We start from the raw sequence: 14,454 nt of genomic DNA on the forward strand, positions 1-14,454 counted from the left end.
GTCTGCCGGTTGGATTCTTTTTAGTTGCCATGCACACGAAGAGACAACACACCATATTTTAGCCCTTGGCGCAGTCACAGCTTACAGGCACCTGCGCAAAGCACATGGACACTCACTCAAACACTCTCCCAAGTACTCACAAGTTACAATAGGTACCCTAGTTAGTAGAGACAAATCAATCCTTTCTCTTGTAGAAAAGGCACGTTTTTGCTGTTTTACTGTACTGTACAGCTGCTCAAGCAACCACAATTCCTACAGTCATGAGGTCTCACCAAACCACAAGCTAACAGAGACCTTCTGATTCTCTGGTTACAGTTACACACAACACAAGACTGAGCTTCAAGTGTACTTACAATTGCAATTTGTTGAATGTCCCGACTCTCACGGAAACAACAGTGGCTTGGATAACATAAAGTCTCCTCACAGTGGCCTACCCTCTTCATTCCCACTCTCACAACCTGTGCTATCTGTGAAAGCTTTACAGCACATTGCAAAGATAGATTTTCCTTGATTTTTGTCCAGTTCCAGTATACTAATTACTTGAGGAGATCTACTTAAAAGCATTTCAATTGTCAACAGGGTTGTATTCAGTAGACAGACACAAAAACAGAAAATGTGCTGTCTAGACTATTTGACATACTTACCAAGGCTTGGATACAATAACACATGTATTGATAATGTATCTCGAGGAATCAGCATTCTCTTGTTAACAATTCAACAAACTAAACATACCGACCTGCTAGTAGGCCTCAACAAGACAGTGAACCTATTTAGCTTTATACGTTTCTAAGAAGTACAGTACCAGTCAAAGTTTGGACACACCTACTGTACTTTTTTACTGTTTTCTACATTGTACAATAATAGTAAAGACATCCATGAAATAAGACATATGGAATCATGTAGTAACCAAAAAAAGTGTTATACAAATCTAAATATATTTTATATTTGAGATTCTTCAAAGGAGCCACTCTTTGCCTTGATGACAGCTTTGCTCACACTTGACATTCTCTCAACCAGCTTCCTGAGGAATGCTTTTCCAACAGTCTTGAAGGAGTTCCCACATATGCTGAGCACTTGTTGGCTGCTTTTCCTTCACTCTGTGGTCCAACTCATCCCAAACAATCTCAATTGGGTTGAGGTTGGGTGATGGTGGAAGCCAGGTCATCTGATATTGCACTCCATCACGCTCCTTCTTGGTCAAATAGCCCTTACACAACCTGGAGGTGCGTTGGGTCATTGTCATGTTGAAAAACAAATGATAGTTTCACTAAGCGCAAACCAGATTGGATGGCTTATCACTGTAGAACGCTGTGGTAGCCATGCTGGTTAAGTGTGCATTGAATTCACTGACAGTGTCACCAGCAAAGCACCCCCACACCATCACACCTCCTCCTCCATGCTTCACAGTGGGAACCATACATGTGGAGATCATCCGTTCACCTACTATGTGTCTCACAAAGACACAGCGGTTGGAACCAAAAATATCAAATTTGGACTCATCAGACCAAAGGACAGGATCATTGATCTAATGTCCATTGCTCGTGTTTCTTGGCCCAAGCAAATCTCTTCTTATTATTGGTGTCCTTTAGTAGCATTTCTTTGCAGCAATTCACCATGAAGGCCTGAAACACACAGTCTGTTACTTGACCTCTGTGAAGCATTTATTTGGGCTGCAATTTCTGAGGCTGGTAAATCTAATGAACGTATCCTCTGCAGCAGAGGTAACTCTGAGCCAGTTTCATCATAGCGCTTGATGGTTTTTGCGACTGCACTTGAAGAAACTTTCAAAGTTCTTGACATTTTCTGCATTGACTGACCTTCATGTCTTAAAGTAATGATGGACGGTTGTTTCTCTTTGCTTATTTGAGTTGTTCTTGCCATAATATGGACTTTTACCATATAGGGCTATCTTCTGTATACCACCCCTACCTTGTCGCAACACAATTGATTAGCTCATACGCATTAAGAAGGAAATAAATTCCACAAATGAACTTTTAACAAAGCACACTTGTTAATTGAAATGCATTCCAGGTGACTACCTCATGAAGCTGGTTGAGATAATGCCAAGAGTTTGCAAAGCTCTCATCAAGGCAAAGGGTGGCTATTAATTACCATTAGCACTAAGGAGGACTATTTACCCTGTTGACAAAACTCCATATGCGGTACAATGTTCAATGTGGACAAACTGCTAGGAACATTCAAAATTATGCAGTTATGAGTCTGTAATATTATTTGCAGATTAAGATTATTCATCATTTTTCCCATCTAATTTCATTTGTTGAACTTCTGATTTCATATGAGGTTGAACTTCAGAGAGCAATATAAAACTATTCTTGTCAATGAGAATGAAGTGGTTTTATTTACAATGAGTTTGCAAAACATTAGGAACCTTCCTAATATTGACTTGCAGATCCCTTTGCCTTCAGAACAGCCTCAATTTGTCAGGGCATGGACTCTAAAAGGTGTCTACAGGTGTTCCACAGGGATGCTGGCCCATGTTGACTCCAATGCATACCACAGTTATGTCAAGTTGGCTGGATGTCGTTTGGGTGGTAGACCATTCTTGATACACACAGGAAAATTTTGAGTGTGAAAAACCCAACAGCGTTACAGTTCTTGACACACACAAACCGGTGCGCCTGGCACCTTCTACCATACCACATTCAAAGGCACTTAAACATGTTACATTTACATTACATTTAAGTCATTTAGCAGACGCTCTTATCCAGAGCGACTTACAAATTTGTCTTGTCCATTAACCCTCTGAATGGCACAAGTACATCATCCATGTCTTAATTGTCTCAAGACTTACAAATCCTTCTTTAAACTGTCTCCTCCCCTTCATCTACACTTATTGAAGTGGATTTAACAAGAGACATCAACAAGGGATCATAGCTTTCACCTGGATTCACCTGGTCATTCTATGTCATGGAAAGAGAAGGTGTTCCTAATGTTTTGTATACTCAGTGTATATTCTATATTTAGCTTTATCTGAGTGTAAGGGATGTGAAACGGCTAGCTTAGTTAGCGGTGCGCGCTAAATAGCGTTTCAATCAGTGACGCTACTTGCTCTGAGACCTTGCTCTGCAAGGGCCGCGGCTTTTGTGGAGCGATGGGTAACGATGCTTCATGGGTGACTGTTGTTGATGTGTGCAGAGGGTCCCTGGTTCGCGCCCGGGTATGGGCGAGGGGACGGTCTAAAGTTATACTGTTACATGAGTAGATGATATACATTTTTCAGTTTGAATATCATCTATTTGAGCATTTAATGAACATACAGTACTCTGTTATATCAAACCTGGAAATGTTTGTTTCTCTCAAGAAGACATACAGTAGGATTTCAACATTCCCTTTGAAGAGAAGTCAGAAATCCTGTCAAGGCCTTGAAAAGCAGTTAACCTTTAGGGTCTTGCAGAAACTCTCTCATTTTGACTTTTTGTCAGGTCTGTGTCTTTTCTTCTTCTCTCCAGGAGCTCCACTCCTCGCTGCTCTCTCCCTGGAAGTGTCATGTCCAGGCTGTAGCCGGGGGAGCTGTGGGGGAAGTGAAACTGATGTATGCAGACGTGAGGCACTGAGAAGGACATAACACCTGCCTGGCAGCCCTGAGCTCCACACCTCCCGGCACTAAATGCTTTAGACAGCCCATCCAGAGATGTGGAAGGTATGTGTGCGTGTGTGTGTGTGGAACTGGAAGAATGTCAAAGCTGTGGCTTTTCCATGGTCTTTAAACTCGGAATGTATTGAGTTTCTGACACATTACTATAGGTTGACTTTTTAACTGCTGCATTTGAATACAATGTTTTACATTTATGAGGCGAATTTATTTTCAAGGCCAGTGCGCCGTCAACAGGTAGAACACAATGGTTATTCTCTTGAATTCTCTCAACCATGCGCACTTCTTCTACTTGTCCTCTGTCATGAAATAAATATGATTGTAGGCATTGTTCATGATGGAATAAATCATTTGCTTTCTCAAAGACAGGTTGTCAGTATGTGTAGGCATAAATGTGTCTGGCTATATGTTCGACTTTCTGCTAAGCAATGGAACTTGTAAGCAATTTCTGATGGATTTCGGATGGCTTTGAAGTTCTGTTACGTCTGCCGATATTCCAAAAAGGCTACGGAATTTGTAGTTTTGTCTTGAAAATGGCTTCTCTCCTGTGTAGTTACTTTTTTCACCACTGTTGTTTACCTCATCCACCATTTTAATGCCGGTAGAACAAGAGATCTCGACACCTTTATGAATATTAAACAATGCTCCGAGCTTTGGAGAAACCAAATATCCTGAGCTTTACTGCAAGAGGTAATGGCTCAATGTGGGTGAAGCTGTTTGCCTGCTCAATTGTTGCCTGTGTCATGAGGCTGTTTCGGGAAGCAGCTGCTATCCTTTATAAGATCAGCAGGGATTTAGGTCCGGAGGCGTTTAATTCCATGGGCTTTACATTCTCCAATGGCTAAGACTCCAATGGCTATGTCAAAGTGGAATTATGCTTTTTGAAATTGTGACAAATTAATTTAAAATTAAAAGCTGAAATGTCTTGAGTCAATAAGTCTTCAATCCCTTTGAATGACTACATGTCTGTACCCCGCACATACAATTATCTGTAAGGTCCCTCAGTCAAGCAGTGAATTTCAAACACAGATTCAACCTCAAAGACCAGGGAGGTTTTCCAATGCCTTCCAAAGAAGGGCACTTATTTTCAGGGTAAAAAAGAAACGGAATGGAGCTAAGCAGGAAAGCCTGGTTCAGTCTGCTTTTCACCAGACACTGAGAGATTAAGTCACCTTTCAGCAGGACACCATCCTAAAACACAAGGGAAAATCTACACTTCTTACCAAAAAGACAGTGAATGTTCCCAGTGGCAGAGCTATAGTCTTGAATTAAATCTGCTTGAAATCTATGGCAAGACTTAAAAATGGTTGTCTACCAATGATCAACAAATTTGCGGAGCTTAAAGAATTTTGAAAATAATAATGGGCAAATATTGTACAATCCAGGTGTGCAACACTCTTAGAGACCAGAAAGACTCACAGCCGTAATCACGGCCAAATGATTGATTCTAACATGTATTGACTCAGGGGTGTGAATACTTTTGTAAATGAGATATTTCTGTAATTATTTTTAATTTGTAAAAAATTCTGTAAACATGTTTTCACTTTGTCATTATGGGGTATTGTGTGTAGATGGGTGATATATATATATATATATATATATATATATATATATATATATATACATTTTGAATTCAGACTGACATTTTGAATTCAGACTGTAACACAACAAAATGTGGAATAAGTCAAAGGGTATAAATACTTTCTGAAGTTACTGTAAATGACATGGGTATCCCCTCCAAAACGGAGACTATTTTGTCAAATGTAGGGAGTGGGAAATGTAACTTTGCACAGTAAGGATGTGCAGGGATTATGCTTTGAGGAGAGTTTCTCTCGGGTCAGTGAGAGACTGAAAAGCATAGTGGAACAGAAACAGGGGTAAATGTGTGGAGGCCTGGTTTTCTATTTTAAAACCTGGGAGGGAAATATGAATTGCAATACAAGGAAAGTGGCAGTACATTGGTTTGATAGCACGAAAAGAGCACTTGTAAGACTAAATCGGTGTTCATTACTCTGTATTGACCATAATATGTCAGTTGCAGCGATGTAAATGCTACGGTGTTGCATTTACCAAAATGAACTCTAAATAACGTTATATTTTCACACAAGTTTTCAACAGAAGGAATACATGTTTTTTTCACACCCCAGTCAGCGCCTTCCTCTGTCTCCACCTGTCATCGGGCTGACCGCTCAGGAAAAATGATATGATGGTGAAACTTCGCGGCCATTTCCTGGTTCACTGACTATAACTTCTTGCTCCAGTAGATCTTTCGCTGTTCATTTCCAGAGCAATTTCAACTCGCTGCCTCGGAGAGCGGAGATGTCAACCAGCCACCCTGCTGCTGGAGTTTCTGAACATGAACTTTACTTCAGCATTTACTGCCTTCCTCCCAAGGGTTAATATGGCTTGACAGAGACATGAAATTAATATGGATATGGCTATGAAAAGAGGCCACTGGTTGTGATGAATGAGCCACACATGATGTGCATCCCATATGATGTCTCTGGCGGTTTGGGGAACATTATGCATCACAATTGGCATTCCATCACATCAACTGCATTGGGGAGACCTGTATGATCTTGTTTGTCCATATATGAATGATCGTAAACACTGTAGGCCCCATTGAAGCCTTGCTATAGATCATCCCTTGAGCAGTGTATCCCTATGCATTTGGCAGTTGGATGGATGTTAGCTCTCAACAGACACAGAATCTTACGAGACTGTCATGCAGGTGAATGAGGACCCAAAAGCGACTTGGCGAAAACAGAGTATTTAATCCAGAATAAACTTTACAAAACAAAAAGCATAATACTACACGTAAAGACAAGAACAGACTGGAGACTTGATCGAGAACTGCAGGTTGCCTCGGGAAGGCACTTGAACCTAGCAGACTCAGACACCTGCTCACCACGCAGCATCTGAGGGAAACACGACACGACAGGGCAAAACATTGACACAGCACGGTGAATTATAAATGAGGATCCGACAGGGCAGGTACGGGAAACAAGGAGTGAAATAGGGACTCTAATCAGGGAAAAGGATCGGGAACAGGTGTGGGAAGACTAAATGATGATTAGGGGAATAGGAACAGCTGGGAGCAGGAACGGAACGATAGAGAGAAGAGAGAGCGAGAGAGTGAGAGAGGGAGGGGGAGAGAGAGCGATAGAAAGAGGGAAAGAACCTAATAAGACCAGCAGAGGGAAACGAATAGAATGGGAAGCACAGGGACAAGACAAGATAATAAATGACAAAACATGACAGTACCCCCCCACTCACCGAGCGCCTCCTGGCGCACTCGAGGAGGAATCCTGGCGGCAACGGAGGAAATCATCAATGAGTGAACGGTCCAGCACGTCCCGAGACGGAACCCAACTCCTCTCCTCAGGACCGTAACCCTCCCAATCCACTAAGTATTGGTGACCCCGTCCCCGAGAACGCATGTCCATGATCTTATGTACCTTGTAAATAGGTGCGCTCTCGACAAGGACGGGAGGGGGAGGGAAGACGAACGGGGGGTGCGAAGAAAGGGCTTAACACAGGAGACATGGAAGACAGGATGGACGCGACGAAGATGTCGCGGAAGAAGCAGTCGCACAGCGACAGGATTGACGACCTGGGAGACACGGAACGGACCAATGAACCGCGGAGTCAACTTACGAGAAGCTGTCGTAAGAGGAAGGTTGCGAGTGGAAAGCCACACTCTCTGGCCGCAACAATACCTAGGACTCTTAATCCTGCGTTTATTGGCGGCTCTCACAGTCTGTGCCCTGTAGCGGCAAAGTGCAGACCTCACCCTCCTCCAGGTGCGCTCACAGCGTTGGACAAACGCTTGAGCGGAGGGAACGCTGGACTCGGCAAGCTGGGAAGAGAATAGAGGAGGCTGGTAACCCAGACTACTCTGAAACGGAGATAACCCGGTAGCAGACGAAGGAAGCGAGTTGTGAGCGTATTCTGCCCAGGGGAGCTGTTCTGCCCAAGACGCAGGGTTTCTGAAAGAAAGGCTGCGTAGTATGCGACCAATCGTCTGATTGGCCCTCTCTGCTTGACCGTTAGACTGGGGATGAAACCCGGAAGAGAGACTGACGGACGCACCAATCAAACGACAGAACTCCCTCCAAAACTGTGACGTGAATTGCGGGCCTCTGTCTGAAACGGCGTCTAACGGGAGGCCATGAATTCTGAACACATTCTCGATAATGATTTGTGCCGTCTCCTTAGCGGAAGGAAGTTTAGCGAGGGAATGAAATGTGCCGCCTTAGAGAACCTATCGACAACCGTAAGAATCACAGTCTTCCCCGCAGACAAAGGCAGACCGGTAATGAAGTCTAGGGCGATGTGAGACCATGGTCGAGAAGGAATGGGGAGCGGTCTGAGACGACCGGCAGGAGGAGAGTTACCCGACTTAGTCTGCGCGCAGTCCGAACAAGCAGCCACGAAACGGCGCGTGTCACGCTCCTGAGTCGGCCACCAAAATCGCTGGCGAATAGACGCAAGAGTGCCTCGAACACCGGGATGACCAGCTAACTTGGCAGAGTGAGCCCACTGAAGAACAGCCAGACGAGTGGAAACAGGAACGAAAAGGAGGTTACTAGGACAAGCGCGCGGCGACGCAGTGTGCGTGAGTGCTTGCTTAACCTGTCTTTCAATTCCCCAGACTGTCAACCCGACAACACGCCCATAAGGAAGAATCCCCTCGGGATCAGTAGAAGCCACAGAAGAACTAAACAGACGGGATAAGGCATCAGGCTTGGTGTTCTTGCTACCCGGACGGTAAGAAATCACAAACTCGAAACGAGCGAAAAACAACGCCCAACGAGCTTGACGGGCATTAAGTCGTTTGGCAGAACGGATGTACTCAAGGTTCTTATGGTCTGTCCAAACGACAAAAGGAACGGTCGCCCCTCCAACCACTGTCGCCATTCGCCTAGGGCTAAGCGGATGGCGAGCAGTTCACGGTTACCCACATCATAGTTGCGCTCAGATGGCGACAGGCGATGAGAAAAATAAGCGCAAGGATGAACCTTATCGTCAGACTGGAAGCGCTGGGATAGAATGGCTCCCACGCCTACCTCTGAAGCGTCAACCTCGACAATGAATTGTCTAGTGACGTCAGGAGTAACGAGGATAGGAGCGGACGTAAAACGTTCTTTTAGAAGATCAAAAGCTCCCTGGGCGGAACCGGACCACTTAAAACACGTCTTGACAGAAGTAAGAGCTGTGAGAGGGGCAGCAACTTGACCGAAATTACGAATGAAACGCCGATAGAAATTAGCGAAACCTAAAAAGCGCTGCAACTCGACACGTGACCTTGGAACGGGCCAATCACTGACAGCTTGGACCTTAGCGGAATCCATCTGAATGCCTTCAGCGGAAATAACGGAACCGAGAAAAGTAACGGAGGAGACATGAAAAGAACACTTCTCAGCCTTTACGTAGAGACAATTCTCTAAAAGGCGCTGTAGAACACGTCGAACGTGCTGAACATGAATCTCGAGTGACGGTGAAAAAATCAGGATATCGTCAAGATAGACAAAAACAAAGATGTTCAGCATGTCTCTCAGAACATCATTAACTAATGCCTGAAAAACAGCTGGCGCATTGGCGAGACCAAACGGCAGAACCCGGTACTCAAAATGCCCTAACGGAGTGTTAAACGCCGTTTTCCACTCGTCCCCCTCTCTGATGCGCACGAGATGGTAAGCGTTACGAAGGTCCAACTTAGTAAAGCACCTGGCTCCCTGCAGAATCTCGAAGGCTGATGACATAAGGGAAGCGGATAACGATTCTTAACCGTTATGTCATTCAGCCCTCGATAATCCACGCAGGGGCGCAGAGTACCGTCCTTCTTCTTAACAAAAAAGAACCCCGCCCCGGCCGGAGAGGAAGAAGGCACTATGGTACCGGCGTCAAGAGACACAGATAAATAATCCTCGAGAGCCTTACGTTCGGGAGCCGACAGAGAGTATAGTCTACCCCGAGGAGGAGTGGTCCCCGGAAGGAGATCAATACTACAATCATACGACCGGTGAGGAGGAAGGGAGTTGGCTCGGGACCGACTGAAGACCGTGCGCAGATCATGATATTCCTCCGGCACTCCTGTCAAATCGCCAGGTTCCTCCTGAGAAGTGGGGACAGAAGAAATGGGAGGGATGGCAGACATTAAGCACTTCACATGACAAGATACGTTCCAGGATAGGATAGAATTACAAGACCAATTAATAGAAGGATTATGACATACTAGCCAGGGATGACCCAAAACAACAGGTGTGAAAGGTGAATGAAAAATCAAAAAGAAATAGTCTCACTGTGGTTACCAGATACTGTGAGAGTTAAAGGTAGTGTCTCAAATTTGATACTGGGAAGATGACTACCATCTAAGGCAAACATGGGCGTAGGCTTGTCTAACTGTCTGAAAGGAATGTTATGTTTCCGAACCCATGCTTCGTCCATGAAACAACCCTCAGCCCCAGAGTCAATCAAGGCACTGCATGTAGCACCGAACCGGTCCAGCGTAGATGGACCGACATAGTAGTACAAGATCTAGATGAAGAGACCTGAGTAGTAGCGCTCACCAGTAGCCCTCCACTTACTGATGGGCTCTGGCCTCTTACTGGACATGAATTAACAAAATGTCCATCAAATCCGCAATAGAGGCACAGGCGGTTGGTGATCCTCCGTTCCCTCTCCTTAGTCGAGATGCGAATCCCTCCCAGCTGCATGGGCTCAGTCTCAGAGCCAGAGGAGGGAGATGGTTGCGATGCGGAGCAGGGAAACACCGTTGATGCGAGCTCTCTTCCACGAGCCTGGTGACGAAGATCTACCCGTCGTTCTATGCGGATGGCGAGAGCAATCAAAGAGTCCACACAGGAAGGAACCTCCCGAGAGAGAATCTCATCTTTGACCACTGTGTGGAGTCCCTCCAGAAAACGAGCGAGCAGCGCCGGCTCGTTCCAGTCACTAGAGGCAGCAAGAGTACGAAACTCTATAGAGTAATCCGTTATGGATCGATCACCTTGGCATAGGGAAGCCAGGACCCTAGAAGCCTCCCCACCAAAAACTGAACGGTCAAAAACCCGAATCATCTCCTCTTTAAAGTTCTGGTAATTGTTAGAACAATCAGCCCTTGCCTCCCAGATAGCTGTGCCCCACTCTCGGGCCCGGCCAGTAAGGAGTGAAATGACGTAAGCAACCCGAGCTCTCTCTCTAGAGTATGTGTTGGGTTGGAGAGAGAACACAATCTCACACTGGGTGAGAAAGGAGCGGCACTCAGTGGGCTGCCCGGAGTAGCAAGGTGGGTTATTAACCCTAGGTTCTGGAGGCTCGGCAGGCCAGGAAGTAACAGGTGGCACGAGACGAAGACTCTGGAACTGTCCAGAGAGGTCGGAAACCTGAGCGGCCAGGTTCTCCACGGCATGGCGAGCAGCAGACAATTCCTGCTCGTGTCTGCCGAGCATGGCTCCTTGGATCTCGACGGCAGTGTTACGAGCGTCTGTAGTCGCTGGGTCCATTCCTCGGTCGGATCCTTCTGTCATGCAGGTGAATGAGGACCCAAAAGCGACTTGGCGAAAACAGAGTATTTAATCCAGAATAAACTTTACAAAACAAAAAGCATAATACTACACGTAAAGACAAGAACAGACTGGAGACTTGATCGAGAACTGCAGGTTGCCTCGGGAAGGCACTTGAACCTAGCAGACTCAGACACCTGCTCACCACGCAGCATCTGAGGGAAACACGACACGACAGGGCAAAACATTGACACAGCACGGTGAATTATAAATGAGGATCCGACAGGGCAGGTACGGGAAACAAGGAGTGAAATAGGGACTCTAATCAGGGAAAAGGATCGGGAACAGGTGTGGGAAGACTAAATGATGATTAGGGGAATAGGAACAGCTGGGAGCAGGAACGGAACGATAGAGAGAAGAGAGAGCGAGAGAGTGAGAGAGGGAGGGGGGGAGAGAGAGGGATAGAAAGAGGGAAAGAACCTAATAAGACCAGCAGAGGGAAACGAATAGAATGGGAAGCACAGGGACAAGACAAGATAATAAATGACAAAACATGACAGAGACTTGCATTTGACAAGCAAGAGACAAATGCACCGATACAGTATGTGCATTACGGTGGTAACTGGAGTTGTTCCTACACTGCTGTGCTTGATTACTGCACTTAATGTACAACCCCCCTAAGGTCTAACGGTCTGGGGCTGGGTTTCTACTAAGCTAACATATGGAATTGTTTTAAGAAGGTCATGTCAAGGATAATTTTGATATTTCATTTTGAATTTGAGTACCCCTGTAAGTACATAAAAATGTTTGACAAATTATTTGATGAATCATTACTTCCATATTCACTGAGTGTACAAAACAAGACCAGGTGAACCCAGGTGAAGCTATGATCCCTTATTGATGTCACTTCCAATCAGTGAAATCCAATCAGTGAAAATCAGCGTTTCCCAAAGTCAGTCCTCGGGACCGCAAGTGGTGCAGGTTTAGATTTTTTGCCCTAACACTACACAGCTGATTCAAATGATCAAAGCTTTTTGATTAGTTTATTACTTGAATCAGATGTGTAGGGCGAGGGAAAAACCAAAACGTGCACCCCTTGGGGTCCTGGGGACCGAGTTTGGGAAACGCTGGTGTAGATGAAGGGGAGGGGACATTAGGTGCAGTAAAAAAAATGTAAAGCCTTGATACTATTGAGATATGTGTCAGAGGGTGAATGCACAAGACAAAATATTTAAGTGCCTTTGAAAGGGGTATGGTAGAAGGTGCCAGGCGCACCGGATTGAGTGTGTCAAGAACTGCAACGCTGTTGGGTTTTTCACACTCAACTGTTTCCTGTGTTTATCAAGAATGGTCCACAACCCAAAGGAGATCCAGCAAACTTGACACAACTGTGGTAAGCATTGGAGTCAAAATGGGCCAGTATCCCTGTGGAACACTTTTGACACATTGTAGAGTCCATGTCCAGACAAATTCAGGCTGTTCTGAAGGCAAAAGGGTCTGTAACTCAATATTAGGAAGGATCCTAATGTTTTGTACACTCAGTGTATACTTCCATTTCTTTTTTTTAAACTGGTACTGGGCTACCTTCAGATGAGTCTTGTCAGGCTTTTGGGCATCCTAGTGCAAAACAAAAGTTTGGAGTCACTTAGATATTTCCTTGTTTTTGAAAGAAAATCAATTTTTTTGTCCATTAAAATAACATGAAATTGATCAGAAATTAAGTGTAGACATTGATAATGTCGTAAATGACTATTGTAGTTGGAAACGGCAGATTTGATATGGAATTGTCACGCCTTGGTCATTGTATTTTGTGTTTTTGTTATATGTTTGGGTAGGCCAGGGTGTGACATGGGTTTATATGTTGTGTTTCGTCTAGTTAGGCTTGGCTGCCTGAGGCGATTCTCAATTGGAGTCAGGTGATTCTCGTTGTCTCGGATTAGGAACTGTATTTAGGTAGCCTGAGTTCGCGTTGTATTTTGTGGGTGTTTGTTCCTGTCTCTGTGTAGTGTTCACCAGATAGGCTGTAATAGGTTTCACGTTCCGTTTGTTGTTTTTGTATTTATTCAGTTATTTCATGTACCGCGATATATTTCATTAAAGTCATGAGTAACCTACACGCTGCATTTCGGTCTGACTCTCTTCATTCAACAGACAAACGACGTTACAGGAATATCTACTTAGGCGTACAGAGGCCCATTACCAGCAACCATCACTCCTGTGTTCCAAATGGCACGTGTTAGCAAATCCAAGTTTATAATTTTAAAAGGCTAATTGGTCATTAGAAAACCCTTTTGCAATTATGCTAGCACAGCTGAAAACTGTTGTCTGATTAAAGAAGCAATAAAACTGGCCTTCTTTAGACTGGTTAAGTATCTGGAGCATCAGCATTTCTGGGTTCGATTACAGGCTCAAAATGGCTAGAAAAACAAAGAACTTTCTTCTGAAGTTCGTCAGTCTATTCTTATTCTGTAAAATGAAGGCTATTCCGCGTGAGAATTTGCAAAGAAACTGAAGGTCTCGTACACTAGAGTGTATGTCTAGGGTGTTGTATGTCTAGGGTTGTTGTAGGTCTAGGGGTTTTTGTATTTCTATGTTGGCCTGATATGGTTCCCAATCAGAGACAGCTGTTTATCGTTGTCTCTGATTGGGGATCATATTTAGGCAGCCCTGTTTCCCACTTTCTGGTGTGGGGTCTTGTCTATGTGTAGTTGCCTTTCAGCACTCGTTCGTATAGCTTCACGTTTCATTTAGCTATTTTGTTAGTTTGTTCAGTGTTTCATTCTTTAAATAAATAAGAATGTACGTATACCACGCTGCGCCTTGGTCCGATCCTTATAACGAATGTGACAGTCTCACCTTTCGATGGCGGGGTCATTTAGTGTGTAGCCCAAACTGTTTAGACACTACAGACAGAAGTTGTCAGATTGGTGGTACCGACTTCAAATGAGGCCCCTGACGTTTTTGGGGGCGTAACAAAATGGAGAACACCATCATGTTCGTGAGAGTCTCATCTTTCCATAGAGGGTTCATTAGTTTTATTTCTTTATTTTTAAATATTAAGAGGTGGATCAGCTTAATATAGAGGAAAGATTGTTGCTTCCATCAATGTAATTGCCTGCATCATTTCCAATCCCCCCATATATTTTTGGGGGCTAAATTTAAATGTCCATATACATACACATATGCATACATATACACACATAGCCATACATACTTTTTTAGAATATACCTTTATTATTCCCGGCAAACATAAAAAAAAAAAAAAAAACAATAACACTTGAGCTTCTACCTTCAGTTTATACATCTTATACGCATTTTACAGACACAATCTAT

The sequence above is a fragment of the Oncorhynchus gorbuscha genome, linkage group LG18 (genome assembly GCF_021184085.1).
Source record: "Oncorhynchus gorbuscha isolate QuinsamMale2020 ecotype Even-year linkage group LG18, OgorEven_v1.0, whole genome shotgun sequence".
NCBI classification, from domain to species: Eukaryota; Metazoa; Chordata; class Actinopteri; order Salmoniformes; family Salmonidae; genus Oncorhynchus; species Oncorhynchus gorbuscha.